The sequence below is a fragment of the Anas platyrhynchos genome, chromosome 1 (assembly GCF_047663525.1).
Source record: "Anas platyrhynchos isolate ZD024472 breed Pekin duck chromosome 1, IASCAAS_PekinDuck_T2T, whole genome shotgun sequence".
NCBI classification, from domain to species: domain Eukaryota; kingdom Metazoa; phylum Chordata; class Aves; order Anseriformes; family Anatidae; genus Anas; species Anas platyrhynchos.
Genome location: NC_092587.1, coordinates 114,357,215 through 114,372,283, shown reverse-complemented (window position 1 = coordinate 114,372,283; position 15,069 = coordinate 114,357,215). Strand labels below are relative to the sequence as shown.

General features: G+C 41.4%; 1 protein-coding gene across 4 annotated transcripts in view; it reads right to left on the bottom strand.

The window, feature by feature from the left end:
• BACE2 (beta-secretase 2) overlaps positions 1 to 15,069 on the bottom strand; it is a 53,047-nt gene that overhangs the window by 37,098 nt on the left and 880 nt on the right. The window lies entirely within an intron of this gene.

Genomic DNA, 15,069 nt, shown 5'->3' with positions numbered 1-15,069 from the left:
ATGCAAAACAGAAAACACTCTAGGAACTATATGCTGTGTTTGCCCACAGTTGTTATGTGTTATTATTGGCACAGACTGTCAGTCAGGTTATTTCAGCAATTTGTTTCTACGAATTAATAATGTTATAATATAAAGTGGCTTTTTAAGAAGAGCTACTGTACACTACTTTCAGTGTAATCTGGAATTAGCATTTACAGCCTACTTTTTAGTAAACTAATTCAGAAGACCAAGGTTTAATGCAGATTCTTCATCTCTTCTTTTTAAGATATGGAAATAAAATCTAATTAAAACATGAGTTAGGGGAACCTTTGGAAGCATGTCTAGATGTAGGGGACTGCAAAGTTGCACATAGACTGAAAAATCGTCGGTGACAAAAACACTTCTGCTTGTAGAATGATGTATATTTTGCTGGAGAGGCAAGACTGAAACAAAAAAGGGGTAAGTTTGTCAGTCCATACAAAATACTAGCACACTGCTGCTGAACACTGGAGCAGGGACAAGGTTCTCTGATCTTAGCAGTCTCAAGAACAGTCCCAGGACTGGAACAGCCCAGTCCTTGTTACTCTGCAGCACTTCACAGGATGTGTGTGGTGGGAAGGGACCCCTGGAGGCCACCTGCTCCAAGCTCTGCGCAAGCAGGGCCACCCAGAGCAGGCTGCCCAGGGCCAGGCCCAGGCAGCTTTTGCAGATCCCCAAGAGGAGCCCCCACAGCTCTCTGGGCAGCCTTTGCCAGGGCTCCTCACCTGCACAGCACAGAAGTGCTGCCTGCTGCTCAGAGGGAGCCTCCTGGGCTCCCCTTTGTGCCCGCTGCCTCTTGTCCTAGCGCTGGGTACCACTGAAAAGGGCCTGGCTCTGTCCTCTTTGCTCCCTCCCTTCAGGTATTTATGGACATTGATGAGATCCCCCTGAGCCTTCCCTTCTCCAGGCTGAACAGCCCCAGCTCTCTCATCCTCTCCTCACAGGAGATGTGCTCCTGCCCCTTCATCATCTTGGTGACCCTCTGTTGGACTCTCTCCAACCGGTCTCTCCCTCTGCTACTGGGGAGGCCCAGAACTGGACCCAGTACTCCAGGTGTGGTCTCACCAGTGCTGAGCAGAGGAATCCGGAAAACAACTCTGCTGTCTGACTAACAGCCTGACCACTGGTGACGTTTGAAAAACACCCCACCCAGAGCCAAGCAACTCCCTACAGCTTGGACTCTAACACACTTCACCTTTGAGGAGGAGGAGGAAGCAGGAAGCCCATGTTACACTGGATCTGGGAGGAGAATTTCCACGTGGTGCATTGAGGGGGGTGGGGGGCATCAAATCACAGGAGACAAATTCTTTGCTACCACCCCCCCCAATAAATCCTCCTGTTTTCACAAGAAAGGTCTAACTATTCAGATGAGATATGTGAGGCAGTACAAAGAAAAAAAATGGAACAGAGATTAATGATTTTCTAATGCAGTTTGCTAAGCAGGTGGTGCCCACTTTTCACTGCAACATCATGCTTAGGACACCGGAAGGTGATCTATTGCAGCTTGAAATCTTGGCCAAACCAGAAAGTCAAGCGAGTTACTAAAGATTATTCCTTCTCTGGTGATTGCAGGAAGTTTGTCAGAGAAAGTGTAGTACATAAAGTACATTATGTAGTAAACTGGAGAACAAATTGTAAATGGAGGCTCTTCAGGGCTGCACTAGATTAAGCCACAAGAGTTTGTTTGGCATTTGCCGTCATTCCCCTCACCATATATTCAGTTTGTGTCAGGACCTATGATTTGGTCCCCTATTTATATTACCCTTACCTTCACTCTCCCCACCAAGCTCCTGAAACACTCATCTGTTACGGGGCACTGTCATACTCACATTGGGCTAACAGAAGACAGAGTCTTCTGCCCTCAGTCTTTTCATGGTCTGAACTGAACTGCTGGACTGGGAAAAATACCATTTCTTTTTTTTTTTCCTCTCTGAAAAGCAATAATCTCTTTCTTAACCAGAACGTGAAAAGTACTATCAGGATTAGCCATTCTTACCCTGCTTAAGAGCACTGTGTGTTTCTGTAGCTGACATTTGTATTAAAAACACAAATGCTAAAGATGACTGATTGCTCTGAAGTATAAACTTGCTAAACTAAATTGTGAGTTGAAATATGAACGTCTGACTCTGGGACTGATGAATAGTCATTTTGAAGAGAAATATTACAAGAAGTGCTTTATATATATTATCATTTTGACAATAAGGGAAGGCTATTATGGTTTAAAGACCTCCCTCCCCTCCCCAAAAGAAAATAAAATTTGGCCAATCAATCCTGGTAAAAAAGCAAAATATCTATTCTTCATTTCTGCGCTCTCCTTTTCACCAGTTCTTTCACTTTCCTAAACATTAACATTCTAGCTGCACATGCTGTCTCATGTGGTATCTTATTTTTCAAGCTGAAATTTATTTGCTGTGTCTAGATTTATCATACAACACATCCATCCTATTCATGCTATATGAACATGCTTCGCTGTTGAACATGAGCTATTACTTGTTTATCTTAGAGCTGTGTGAATCGTAGCTATTTTGTCTCACTGCCTTTTCAGAAAAGATTAACCTTTTTTTTCTCTTTTTTTCCCAGATATAAGTCCCTCTCCCATATCACTGACATGGACACCCAATAGCTGACAAAGTATTTAAGTGTGTGAAGCAACCCGCTCACTCACCTTAAACATTTATGCCTCAACTGAAGGCATGCCCTCTTCCAGACATTGTGTTTTAAGGAAAATCTGGACTAGTTAGAGGAAGTTCATTAATGACAATCATCTAGCAGTCTACAAAAATCTGTAAATAGACATTGGTAGGCTCAGACTAGTTTGCAAGGCTGTGAAGAACTGTGATCATCTTTTAACATACATATGATTACACATAAGCTCGTTGTCTCTTCACCAGCCTATTTCTAACTTCTAAAGTGAAGTAGGAGAGAGCTAGCTCTTACTAACAGCAGTAAGACACCGATATGCTCACAAATTTCAGTGAGGAAAAAGTATATTTGTTTCTATATTTATAGTAAGCATGTTTGTGAATTCGAAGATTACTATGTGCTTATGTAAATGGAAGATAAAAACAAACAAACAAACAAACACAAGCACACCCTGAAAATTAAGAATGAAAGCAGAATACATCAGGCATTTACACATAATTATACACAAAGCCCTGATTAAACCAAAAGCAAGTTTCCACCTGTTAGTAGATGGAAATCCATCAATTTTCCACTAATTACAATACAGCACTGAGAGACAAGAGAGAGAGGATGAAAACCACTGGGACCAACTCTCCCATCTAACTGCAATGCTCGCAAGGAATCTCAGTGCCCACTCAGCCTTGGTTTAGAGGGATGGACTATGTCTGATCTCTATGCAACATCTGAATTAGAAAGCATCTCATCCAGAGTTCATTCCTCCTTCCCCAATGACCGAAGTGGCTAAGGTGTTGGAGAGACAGCTATTAATTTATAAATCCAACAGCTAAAAAACAAAAAACAAAACAACACACATTAGGAGAAACACCTGCAGCCTCCCTCTACCACCAGCCTGAATCTTGGAGATACGCTTGTGAATGCTACAACAGATTTCACAGCCACCCTCTCAACCTGGAGCCTGTTCTTGCTTTGAAACCACCAAACACAGCCAAGGTAGAGAAGACCTCATGGGCAAGGCTTTAAGTTCCTTGGACCAATGGCCACCCAGATGAGATAGCTACTAGTTCATGGACAGGTGTGCGCTGTAGGTGGACTTGGGGAAAAGGGCAGTTTATAACTCCACAGTAAATAGCAGAGCAATAGAGATGGGGGAAGGAGTGCACATCTGTGTTTCACAATACAGGAACACCCGCGAGCCATAAAGGGTTTCACTGTCTCCAGCCAGCTCCTCCTCAGTAAGCCTCTACACACTTGTACCCATGTGCTTAACCACACTTCATTCCTTAAGTAAAAGAAAACACTGCCAAATTCTTTCAGTTGACCTGAAGCTAAACTTTCACTGTAAAACTTAGAACCATCTGACTGGAAAAAAAAAATAATAATAATAAAAAAAATAACACATCCACTTCAAGCGTCTTAAGCTCAGTGTCTGCTATGTCTGTTCTGTTTACCAGTATTTCTTAGGGCATAATTCTTCTAAAAATACAGTACTATGCCAAACAATTTCAGAAGTTTTTTTTTTTTTCTTAATAAAAAAAAAAAAAACCACAGGAGAAAGGCACTCATCATACTAATATAATATCATACCAATATAATACCTTTCAAAATATGATATCCAAGCAGGGTTTTGTGCTCTGTGTTGTTGTTTTTTAAAGGAAATTAAATCAGTAAACCTACGTTAAAGTATTATATGCAGTGAATTAGTATAGTTAGAAGCTGCATACAGCTTAGAATTTCAATTTTCTGAGGCTTTTGCTCTCCAAAATTAGCTTCCAATTTATTTTGTTAGTTCACCCTTTTCTCTTCCTCTATTGTTCATTAGAATCAGAGAAACTGTTGTATGAAAAACCTTGCATTTTTAGTCTTTTTCTACCTAGCTTCAGAAGTCCTACCCTGTGTTTAAAAAAAATAATAAAAAAAACACCTCTCCAACTGCAGTGTCTGTAAGATTGAAAGAGTTCTGTGCATTTACGCAGAACCACACTACAACAAATAAACTGAAGAAGGCTTGACCCCACTAATCTTATGACCTTCCTCATGCTGTACAAGCTTCTACACTGTGAGTCACTATCCATATTTACCATGCCAGTGGGAAATGATATAACTAATCAAAGGCCACATTTCAAGCTTCAACAAAGCTTATGAAATCCATTCTTAACACTACAGTGAGTGAGAGGTTAGGAGGTATCTCTATCCTCACAAGTGCTGTTGTATTTTTTTAAATCTCCCTTTTGTCAAATACACCATGGTACCCTTATATTTTAGTGGTGGGCAGTGCTGGCAGAAGCCTCTCAGGAGAGCCTCAGTCTTGCTCCTGTACTTCCTCATCCATGTAAAGGTCTCCCTCACACCAAAGATATGAATCTCAATCTCAAATGTAAGTAAAGCCCTGGCTTTCATAGAGCACCAGCGATGTGAAACTAAGCGCCAAAGCTGCTCCCACAATACTTAAGGAGTTTTTGAAGGCAAAGATGAACTTTGAAAAAAGCTACATTTTGAAGACAGGTAATGAGAAAAAGACAGGATAGCAGTGAAAAAACAAAACAAAAAAACAAACAAACAAACAAACAAACAAAAAAAAAAACAACAAAAAAAAACCACAAAACAACAAACCACAGCATTTTAAGAATGCTGAACGCTTGGCCTGATCTCAAATGCCAGGCCCTTTTCCCTCTCCTCCCCCTGTCAGCTCACTCCTGCCGATACACGACTGTGTTCAGGTTTTTTCCTCCCTGTCAAGATGTTAGCTTTGTAGACGGGTGTTTTCAAGTGAAGGTTTTTCAAAGCCTGGAGAGCTGCAAGAAGGAAAGGTGAAGGAAGGACAATCCTGACATGACACATTGGGCTGAGCTGCTCTCCCCAGGCAGGCTGTCCTCATCCAGGTGCAGTACTCACACTGTAGGGCCGCCACTCATTGTAACATCCTTCCAGTTGCACCTAATGACTCATTTCAGGAAGATCTCGCTTGTATTTTTCAGTGCTCTTCTTAAAACAAGACATTGAATATTTATACAGTATTTTTCATCCATACTCTTAAAACACTGTAACAAAACCAAAGTGGATAAGCATATTTTTAATTGGATTTTCTCTATCTATACACCTCAACAGTGAAAGAAACATTCCAAAAACATGAAAAGCAATGGAAACGACTACATGAGAATGCCCACCTCACTGCTGAAGTGGAGTTTATGGATGCGAGAGCAGCCTCTCCCTCCTGGAGGCCAGAAAACCACAGAGTAGCTCACTGTCACACATCAGCATTCCTGGATTAGCCAGGACTGTTGGACACAGGGAAGTAAAAACGTCAGCACCTTCCTTGGAAAACCAACTATGCAGCTTCTCATATTTCAAGTCATGACCTCTGCTCTAAAAATGCCACAACTTGTACTTCAGGACAGGACTTGCAGCACTGTTACATTTTGATTAACATAGTTGAACTTCTATAGTATTTTACATGGCAGTATAGGGGTGTTTCCATCTAGTGAACAGAAGAGACTGGTCCCTGCATTTATACATCTTCAGACTCCTTTGAACTATCTCATCCCCATGTGCCAGAGCAGCTCCAACCTCCATTCCTCCCTTTCTGCCCCAAAACAGCCACCATCACATACTTCACACCTACTGGGTTGCTGCCATATAGATAGCAAGGTACATAACTGGATCAGCTACTGCAGGAAAGAGGTGAAAGGGAGGGAAGAGATCAGAAAAAACACCAGGTCCAGCTATGTCAAGCACAAGGACTGTAATTTGGCTATTCAGATTATATTCACTGCTAGAAAAGCTGTGCCACATCTCTAGGGAAAGGTGTTGGGTCAAACAGCTGCCCGCTGCTCCGTGCTGTCTTGAGCGGCCATGGAAAAGTACACAAGCAGCCCCAGGTCTCCAAGCAGAAGCAAGGTGATGCAACTCCAGTGTTTTTTAACTTCCCTTGTAATTAATACAGGGAATGGAACAGACAGAAGGTTTCTGCTCCCCATTCCACCTGACCTATTTAGGGTATTACCAAAGAGTAGAATTTGATTGCCATCGTTGGCATTTCTTGGAATCATACACTGGAGTTCAAAGGCACACAGAGAAAGCAGCTTTCAAATCCATAACACTGGGAATAGCTACTTGATTGGGAAACAAACAAACAAACAAGCTGCTATGCCGTGTCACAATAATGTGTTTGATTTATTAAAAATAAGTACAATCTTTTTTTTTTTTTATTCATATTTATCCTAATATTTTTACTTAAAAACTGGCAGGTCAAGTTAAAAGGCAGATTTGATTTTCACGTGAAATAAGATATGATTTCTTATTTGCAAAAACAAAACAAAACACCATGCTACTCCCCATGCTCTTGGGCTCATTTATTTTTCTCTCTTTCTCAAATATGCACACTTTACTCTCTTTACCCTGGCTAATACTGTGGAGGCAGCAGCTCTGGGAAATGAACTAGCTTTGCCTGTGGCTCATACATCATTACAATTGTTAACTAAGTTCCACTATAAAAATCTTTATTACACAGGAGAACACAGAAGCGTGCAAGAACACAGCTTTATTTTCAGATAACAGGTTGAGTTTGTAGGTCAGGAAGTTAAAAGACTTTTTTTATTCTCGCGGGTTTACAGAGGTTGCTTCATGCAGAGGAGAGATTCCTGGTACTCTTTCCTCCAAATATCAGTCTGTATGTAGAAGTAAATTACCCTCTGCTTCAGCCAGGAGCTAAAAAACACTGTCTGATGATGGTTTCTCAGGATCTGCAGCAGCCCAGGGTTCTAACACTTCACATACTGCCTGGAAGGGCTTTCCTAAAGTCTTGCAGCATGCAGTCACACTGCTGCCCATGCTGAAGCTCAGGCCAGTGGAGTTCTAAAAGTCTGGCTATTGGCAATGGCAAACACTGCAGGGCACACCCACCATTAAGAACGCTTCCAAACCTTAATAAAAATGTGCAGATAATATCACTGGTATTTGGGCACTTGCCGAGACAACTCTGAAACAATACGGAGAGAGCCAACGAAAGTTAACTTTAGCTGGAACACGTAACATGCGCCAGCATTCACGACTACAGCTGCTGAGAACTTTTACGATTTTTTTTTCATACATTATTTATCTCACCAGTCCAAATGCAAAAATCTGGCATATCGGATTGTGTGAAATGATAGTGCTATTCCCTGAAGGACTTTGCATCTGCGAAGAAATGAGAAGATTATTCTGTGACAGATAAACTGAAGCAGTGTGACTGCATCAGATGTTTTCTTGCTACAGCATTTCTCAGACTTCTTGAAAGTGTGACCACCTTTGGACTCCTCTGTCTCTTATTTGCAACCTGAGAGTCACAGAGAAGAAAAACGAATGAAATAATAAATAAAACTCTCTTTATTCACAGGAAAATATCAGCAGGATTGATGAATCAGTTTCTGACAGGCCTCACACTTCCCTCTCACCTGTGGCAGACATCTACACACAGCAGCACACAGCTTTCCGTATCATGCTTAGGCAGTATGACAACACTGCCTTGAAGCTCCTCCAAACTGGTACAGAGTGCTCTGTCTTGAAATGATGTTTCAGTTATCAATTTCTTAAGCTGCAAACACTGACAGTCAAAGTTTCTGTATTAATGGGCTGATCACAGTGGAATTTTTGAAGTTATGTTTCCAATTAAGTAGAAAACAGTAAGAGGGGGAAAAAAAAAGAAAAAAAAAAGAAAAAAAAAACTCTCAAGATTTTGCAGCCAAAGTTGTAATTTGGAAAACAGATCTGCACTTGAAACTTACACTTTCTTCCCTAATACTATTTAAAATGTCGGGGCGGTGGAGGGAGGTCAGGGGGAGCAGGACCCACCCTTCCATATCAGAGCTTTGTAGGTAACCATTCTAGTACTACAAAAGCCTCAGATGGCCAATCTTCTCCAGCATGCAGACTCCTATGGCAGTGAAGTGAGAAACTGGAAGAGCCTGGGCTGGGGAAAAAATCCCCTCACCTGGCCCTGCTGTGAGGTCTTGCGCAGGCTCCGAGGTGCCGGCCTCCAGGCCGCTCACATCGGCAGATCCACAGACAAATATCAGAAGGAATCACTTGAGGGAGAGCTGCCAAAATGGTCCGATTGCTTTTCCCCTGTCAAATGGCAGGAGCTGGCCTTTAATGAGAGAAGGCTTATGGTCTGGCCCTCGAGTGCAAAGGTTACTCTTAGCTCCCCTGTTGTCTTTTTTCCTAAAACAAACAAACAAACAAAAAATAATAATGGGAAAAAGCCATGCTAGCAAGCAATTTGAGATCCCTAGGAATTGATTCAGGTCTTTATATAGGAGCTTCCCAAGTGTTCCTGCAGCATTAATACCTTTACTCTTTTAAATTAAAACTGGACAAACATTTTCCCTAAACACATGCAGCCCAGCTTAACAGCAGTTTTTGCTAGTAAGTACAAAAATAAACCAACCATAAAGCTAAATAAAATCAACTAATTTTAGTACACACAAGCTGAGCGAAGACGACAAAAATCCACAAATAATTTACTTTTCACAATTTAAAATTATTAGTAAGCAGTGGTGAGTGGAACAAGGATTGCAGAGTGCAATTACTGTCTTAACAGATTCTCTTCAAAAGAGCCTTTTAATTATGACACATGAATCATATCCCATGAATTCTAATTTTTACTTGTATAAGATTTTTCCAGCTCATTTATTTTCTTCTGATTTCCTTTCCACTGTACCCCACAGACTTCACCTACTCGAGAAGGACTCTTACAAAATAGAAACTAAGATCCAGAATATCTTTCCCCTGCTGCAGCCCTGTAAAGCAGTAGTAGTGAGAGGTCCAGCTGGCCATTTTTTTTTGACTGTGATGTAGACATATGCAGAGAAAAGAAGACAGATAGTCAGCTAACATGGTATTTTAAAACTAAGGGAACTCATGTGCAAAATACTGCAAATAAAATCTATTCCAGTCCTGGGCTATTTAAGTGCTTTGAAAGGCACTGAGCCAACAGATACAAATTGAAATGTAAAACTTTTTTATTTTAACAGCAGCCTGGTATCTGTAGAACGCATACACCATTTGCTTCACAAGCTCAGATTTGCATAGTAAAATGAGGCTGAAAAGCAGCAAGATGCATGACAATCCCATCAATGGCAGGAAAAAGCATTTCCTTTTTCTGGGGCAGCTGAATGTTACCTCCTTTACTTTGAAGACGATTTCAAATCCTAATCTGGTCAAAACAGGAGCAACAAGTTCCTTTACTTATTTACATAAATTATGATTAAATCTATATTTTACAGCAAGTAAGAAATGGGAGAGTGGTGCATTTGATTCATACTGGAGATGCACATGTGCAGGGCTACATAATTGTCTCAGCTTCATCTTTCAAAGGTAGTTGCACTTGACAATGACCAGATTATATTTCAGGTCACTCACTTCACCTACAATAAGTGAGAAAATTTCAAAGATAAAAAAAAACGTGAAGACAAAATGTAACAGTTAATGTGTCTGCACAGACTCGAAGTCACAAGTGCACTTCACAAAGAGAAATACCACTACAAAATGTAGTAATTTTTAAATGGGTCTTGCCAAAGACTGTCCCTAGAGCTGACTGGCCTCTGGTCAGAGCTTATAAATAAATAAATCCTTTCTTGATAATCCCAAATGTATTCCATGTGGGCTTGTGTTCACTGCCTTGTTTTCGTCTCACTCCTACTGTAAATCCCAGCTGATTCACTCATACATAGTAGACAACATTGTTCTTTGCCCACTGGCTAATGTACCCTTTCCAATTGAACTGATGTTTTTGCCTTGGTAGGGGATGAAATGCATGGAACAGTAAAAGCATGAACCTGCCACCTCTTGCCTCTTCCCTGATCTTCACAACAGACCTTCTGCCACAACCCACCAGGAACCACCAGCATGATTGTTATGACCAGTGACCACAGATAACAGCTTCCAGCATTGCTCTGAAAGTGAGTGCCTTAAAAGAAGCAATCTTGTGGGAAACTAGTGGGGCTCTAATCGAACCTACTTGTGTTGGGAGAGGAGCACATCCTGAGGAACAGCCATGATGAGCCTCCTCCCTCCAGTGTCACTGCACATAGACATCGCAATCCATTACAACCCTCTCAAAAACACACCCAGGCAAAGCCTTGCTACAAAACACTAGCTGTACTATACTCATGGTTTGGACTATTTTTATAGTACAGGTTCCACAACTTCCATGCAGGCCATTTGCAAGGACTGGTATTGTATGAAGAGGGTGCCAGAATGTTGATCTGTAAAGGCAGGGACACTTTTGTCAACCTAAATCTGGTATGTTTGTTTACTTTGTCTTTGGCCAAAAATATATTATGCCTCACCACATTACACCACAGTATTAGTCCTGTCTCCTACAACTTTCAGGTCCTTGCCCTTTTATTTTGCTGGGATCCAACAACAATCCAAAAACAAAACAAAACAAACAAACAAACAAAAAAACCACAGACAAATAAAAAACAATAACAACAACAAAACTACTCAATTTATCCATAGTACTTAGCCAACAGCAGCAACAAATCCTATCCAACTGCATTTCCATAGTATTTCCATTAGAGGGATCTGGAGGGATTTTGAGGCTGCCACCTCAAAATAGTCCAATATGCCCCAGTACTTGTCTTTGCTCCTCAAGCCTTCCTCTTTTCAACTTCTATAAAAAGCTAAAAAATCAACAGAAAAGGCACATGTAACTATAAAAAAAAAAAAAAAAAAAAAGAGAGAGAGAGAGAAATAAGAGAGATTTGAGTTGGAGCTTGCGTTCTGTCATTTGAACCTAGAAGGATAACATTTTCAAAAATCCTTGTATCTGAAAAGAGGGTAAACTCTTCAACAAAATTAAGACAGTAGAGCTCAGTTTCTCAGGGAATGACACAGCTCTAGAAATCAGGCCCTTACCACCTATTATAGTAAGACCAGTGCAGTGATAAAATTGCAAAAGTAGCTGATTTTTTCCTCACACTATTCATTCCTTACAACTCTCATGAAATAAGAGCTATTAACAATTAAGAAAGAATGGCTGCATGTTCAGAACTTGCTAATGTGCATGTTCATCACCTTCAAAATATCAGGCTATAAATTATAAGAGTCCGTGACACACTTAAGGTGTTTAATACATATCCTTCTTTTCTCTAATAGCTGGAATAAATTGAAGGAAAGGTAACCTCTCACCAATTACATGGAATTGAAGTTTGTGTTTTGCAGCAACTCTCACCTTAACCTGCTAGACCCAAAACTCATGTTAACCTGAGCAAGTTTACAGGAGAGGTAAACTCACTGCTCACCCCCTGCACAGAACAAACTGCCATAAAGAACAATAAACAAAACCTCCTCATGCATAGAATGAAAGATTTAAATTTCAGAAAGGGCTTGTGTGTTCAGAGCATAAATCAGATCCTGTTGTGGTTTCAGTACCCACTAACCAAAGCAAACCTAGAGGACTCTGAGCTCTCAGGAGGTGCATGCTGAGCCTCCCTTTGCAATGATGTTGCACTTAGAGTATTTACATTATTTCACCAAATGTGCAGTTTGGAAATACAATGAGACAGGCAGGTTTACCTCTGCTTCATATAATCAAGACTAACATAAGTGGCAAGATGAGACAACAGTAGGTTCTTCGCTAAGATATAATGCTGTCCAGATGGACTTCAGGAAAGCTGTGAAGAACACAGGGTGCCTTAGGAGTTTGACTATTCCATTTGTCAAAAGTTTGTAAGAGAAGCAAAATATGAACAGAACTGTGGTGAAGAAAGTGGAAAAAACCCTAAATGATCTTTAATCTTGTTCCTCACAGGGCTTCTCAGGGCAGGCAAAACAGTAAATGATAGAGCAAAGGTATTCCATCAGATTATTTAAAGAAATAAAAAGTAAGAGCCGTGCACACAATTCATATTGGACCCTTGCCACCTCATATTTAAATCTGGCATTGGAGAAAGCACACCTATGCAGACAGGTGTAAAGCATGTAATCCATCAGAAGTAGGACACAATACATCCTTGAAGAAAGAGACAAATACATCACACTCTTCAATACAATACAAAACTTTTTCCTTTTTCAGCTTTCACATAATTCCTAAGTAGAACTGTATGTGAATTAATGAGAATTAGCTGGGGAGAATTAGTGACAGCTGACACTGATCTGGTAGCTAGTCTGGAGATCTATTGTTAGGATACTGTATCGTAAAACTGGAAATGGTCAGAAATAGTTTGGCTGCAAACACTTTGCAAAACTAGACTGACTGCACTCAAATTTCGTCCCTTGGAAAAAAAGAAAAAATCTGACTTCACACAACTACTCTATTTTTATATTGGCAGAACAATTATTTCAGAACTGCCATTGTGAAGCTCAGCCCTGTACTGTGTTTATCTGCTGTATGACAAACCAGCATTGGAACGAAAGCCAAATTGCATGTCTTAAATGACCTAAAAAGAGAAGTTCTTTCATAGTAGCTTCCTTCCAAGAGCAGAAATTAAAAAAGGGAAATTTCTACAAATGCAATGGAGCAGTAATACAAGTTCAGCAGTGCTAAAGTCCCCTGTGAAACAAATGTTTATCCCCATACCGGCACAGCAGGCTTTCAGCACTAAATGCACGCTTGCAAAGTTACCAGGCACCAGCAGTCCTGTAACCACAACATTAAATCTTGTGCCTTTTTTCACCACCCGCTATTTGGTCTCGGTCCGCTGCTGCCTTGCTTGCATTTGCTCACCCCCTTGCCAAGGCGCTGTGCGGAGCAGTAGCTCTGCTCCCCAACTTTCTGCTCCAGTTTCTCCATAACTCTTCCTCACTGGCAGGATTTCTTTTCCCCCCGAGGTTAAGTGTCAGGGCAGCAGTGCCCTGTATGTGGGCTCAGTGGTCCTGGGAGGGAACTGGGTGAAAAAGAGTCAGTCTGGGGGAAGAGTCCCATGCTAGAGGGCTGTAGGGGAGAAGGGAGGTGTCCAAGCATCACCGTACACCGCAGCTTCTGATGGGTGGCGAAGTCAGAATGGGAGGAACATTTAACAAGAAACATCCCTTTCCTACCTGATCATGCCCCACTCTGACTTCAGTGACTGCTTGCTCAAGGAGTTTAACGTGATCCCAGCACTTGGCAGGGCCAAGATATTTGCTTTTAGTGTAAGCAATGTGAAGGATGCAAGCGGAACCGGCCTGTAGCAGCTTTGCAGCTTTATGCTATTTGTTGTAGAGCAGAAAAGCAGCAAGCGCATTTGTGGTCTTAAAGTATTCCAGTTTCAGGCAGGAAAGAAGATAACAAATTCTTACCCAAAGCAGCTAATACATTTTAACACCGCTCTACTGAGTTGCTATACATTGGGGTCTGACTTTTTGGAAACCCAAATGCATTTATAACCTTACTTGCTTACATTTACAACCTTGGTGGGCCTAGTCCTGTGAATAAAACTTTGTACATGCTAACCACCAGTAGCAATCTTTTAAATAATTAATTTTGAAAGAACTCAGAAGTTAGTTCGAAATAGTGAAAGCTTTGCAGCTGGATTCAGAGCTGTTTTTCAGATGAAAAACCAGGGAGGCAAGTTTAACTGAAACCTCACATCACACGTAATGCAAGCAATACTAGCTGTTAAGTGAAGTCTCAAGGTGCACTGAGGGCAGACATCCAGTTACATTATCAAGTGCCTGTCATATTTTTCCTTTTCCATTTCTTTCACTTTCAAAATCCCTGTAGACGTGTAAGGAGATGACATCCTTTACTTTCACTATTTCTTCCTAAAATTATTTTTTAATCTAAGACAGACTGAATTGCATTATTAGCCCAATCAAACCTGATATCTGGATTCTGGCAGAAACCAATATTGAATGTTCCCCTGAGTAATGAAGGCCACACGATGCCACACTAACAGAGCTCACCACACACGCAGCCTGTAACACGGAGGGAAAGATTGTTTCACAGCCTCTGTGGCTATGGGGCCATGCTTTGATACATTGGACGGGGTCTGCTTCTTCTTAACTACATTTATTGGTTGTACAACAACGCAACCCTTTTTAAATACAGGTGTTGAGCCTGATGGCACGGAGCAACAATCTGACCAACCCTCTTACGTCCAGGTGTAAAAAAAAAAAAAAAAAAAAAAAAAAAAAAGTAAAGATCCCACAGAATCGCAAACATTTAACAGCTGCACGCTCCCCGTTGGCGAGGCGTTTCGGCATTCCTTAGCTCTTTGCCAGCAGCCCGGGAAGAATAAAGGAGAAATCCTCTGTGCAGGGCCAAGGCCGGGGCTCGGCCTGCGAGAAGAAGGGAGGCGAAAAGCCCCGAGGGCCGGCAGGAAACGAGCTGGGCTCAGCTGAGGAGCCGAGCAGCCGTCTCGGCCGCCCCGTGACTCGGCGGGGGAGGCTCGGGGAAACTTCTCATCCCCCCTCCCAGGGCTGGCGCTGCCTACCCGCTGCTCAGCT